Source organism: Heterodontus francisci, unplaced genomic scaffold (genome assembly GCF_036365525.1).
Source record: "Heterodontus francisci isolate sHetFra1 unplaced genomic scaffold, sHetFra1.hap1 HAP1_SCAFFOLD_1146, whole genome shotgun sequence".
NCBI lineage: Eukaryota > Metazoa > Chordata > Chondrichthyes > Heterodontiformes > Heterodontidae > Heterodontus > Heterodontus francisci.
In genome coordinates, this window is record NW_027141149.1 from 1 (window position 1) to 2,500 (window position 2,500).

General features: G+C 60.7%; 1 non-coding gene across 1 annotated transcript; it reads right to left on the bottom strand.

Moving 5' to 3' along the window:
* Window positions 1–1,642: 1,642 nt before the first annotated feature.
* On the bottom strand, window positions 1,643–1,795 carry LOC137362276 (5.8S ribosomal RNA). Its single transcript, XR_010972463.1, has one exon. It is a non-coding gene; the product is annotated as a 5.8S ribosomal RNA (ribosomal RNA).
* Window positions 1,796–2,500: the final 705 nt, after the last annotated feature.

Below are 2,500 nucleotides of genomic sequence, written 5' to 3' on the forward strand. Positions count from 1 at the left end.
TCCCGTGCCGCCGAGTTGAATCCACCGGGCAGACTGCGCGGACCCCACCCGTTTACCTCTTAACGGTTTCACGCCCTCTTGAACTCTCTCTTCAAAGTTCTTTTCAACTTTCCCTTACGGTACTTGTTGACTATCGGTCTCGTGCCAGTATTTAGCCTTAGATGGAGTTTACCACCCACTTTGGGCTGCATTCACAAGCAACCCGACTCCGAGAAGACTCGATCCCAACGAGCCGGGGCCGCTACCGGCCTCACACCGTCCTCAGGCTAAGCCTCGATCAGAAGGACTTGGGCCCCGGAGCGTCGTCAGAGAAAGAGGTCTTCTATACGCCACATTTCCCACGCCCGCCAGGCGAGCGGGGATTCGGCGCTGGGCTGTTCCCTCTTCACTCGCAGTTACTAGGGAATCCTTGTTAGTTTCTTTTCCTCCGCTTAGTAATATGCTTAAATTCAGCGGGTTGTCACGTCTGATCTGAGGTCGTAGGCAGAATGGTGAGCGATCGCGTGCGTGCGTTTCTCAACATCGGATGGCCCCCGCCCAGACTTAAACGCAGCACCAAAAGCTCCAGGCCGGCCGGTATATCTCGCAACTTACTGACAACGGCACCTCGTACTCAACCCTCGGGGGGGGGGGCGCTCACCAGGCCAGGGGTTAGTAACGAGCGGATGTGCACGCGTGTCGACGTCGGGCTTGCGACCGGGCTCGGCTCATAACTGTTCCGGAGTGCCGATAAGGGAGGTGCCGAAGACAAAGAGCGTGGGCGCGGTGCTGGTTTGAACTGCACGAGGGCAGGAGAGAAAAGCGAGCAGCCCACGGGAAGCAAGCGTGGAAAGGACCCGAGACTAGCAGCAGCTAGAAGGCGTGGCAAGAGTTTGGAGCACGTGCAACCGGGGTGGGGGAGTTGGTTCGAAAAGCAGGCAGCAGAGACCAGGGGGACAGGACCGTGCGGCACTGACTAGGTGCACCCTCAGATGTAGGCGAGCTTGCCGGAGGCACAGCGGGAGGCATGCGTGTGGAAGGAGACAGGGCTCCAGCACAACACGCAGCACCGCAGGGACTCCATGGCAAAACTGCACAAACACCGAATGAGGGCACGCAAAGCCAGCGAGGCAGCACGGCAAGCCCACAGTCAACTACGTCAAGCTCTCCTCCTCCTCCTCCTCGTCCAGAACCACTAAACCACGTCGACCACTGGCAACAGCCATCGAGACCGAACCACACGGTTTGCGTCCACCGACATGCCACACCGAGTCTCTCTCTCTCTATGCCGATTCACCAGGCATCGTTCCCATCTCTGCTCTGCACACTCCACAGAGAGTCAACTCTGCCCTCCACGATCCATTCGGAGGCTAACGGCCCGGCAGCAAGCAGTCCCAGCACTGACGCAGTCGTTCGTTTGCAACCCACTGACAGCCGTCCTGGGAAAAGCAGAGGCTGGCCGAGACCAGTGCCGGCGCGCCCGGAGGGCCCACGCCGGACTGCCCCCCATCGCGATTAAATGGAGGGACAGAGGTCGAACTCTCCCAAAGGCGGAGTAAACTCCAGGTCTGCACTTAGGGGGACGAAGAGGAGCAAAGGAACCTCTGCGACAAAACCCCAGCCGCGCTCCCGCCGGCAAAGGCGAGTGCGATTGATTGTCAAGCGACCCTCAGACAGGCGTAGCCCCGGGAGGAACCCGGGGCCGCAAAGTGCGTTCAAAGTGTCGATGATCAATGTGTCCTGCAATTCACATTAATTCTCGCAGCTAGCTGCGTTCTCATCGACGCACGAGCCGAGTGATCCACCGCTAAGAGTTGTCTCAGGTTTTCGGTCCGTCCCTCGCGCGAGGGGTCGAACCCGGAACGTGCGAACGCTCCCCCGCCCTCCCCAATGGGGTGTGGGGGGTGGGAGAGCCCAGCCTGGCACGGCCCTTCGGATTTCAGTCGAACAATCACAATGACCAAAGAAAGGTTTTCACGCGGCCAACGTGGTCAGGGCGCTCGCGAGGCGAAGCGCGTCAGCTCGTCCGACGCCGGAGCCCAACCGTGCCGACGCGCACCACGGACAACAGAGGCAGGGTCTCTGCCGCCACCGAGGCCGGGAGGACGAGGAGAGAGAGAGAGCGAACGCGGACGGACTGAGTGGGGTACAAGGCCGACAGGATGAGCCCGCTGCGGGGAAACAAATCCTGCCTCCGCGGCCAGGTACATTCTCTCGAACGTCACGGCTGCCATCTCAAGCTCGACACCGTCAACGGACACGCGAGTCTTTAAACCGCCGCTCCGCCAAAAGCACCAGCTCGCGGGCCGGAGGGGGAGTCGTGTAGGTACCCTGTACCGGTAAAAGGGAGGGTGACTAGAGCGACCAAAGTGTCCCCACGGTGGGAAAGAAAACCGGGCCTGCATCACCGGATCAGTCCCTGCAGAGCTCACAGTGGCCGGTTGACGAGGTCCCGACGGCGGGCCGCCGGGCAGCACCCAAGCCCGCAGAAGCTCCCTTCAATTCGACTGCGGTTGTAATG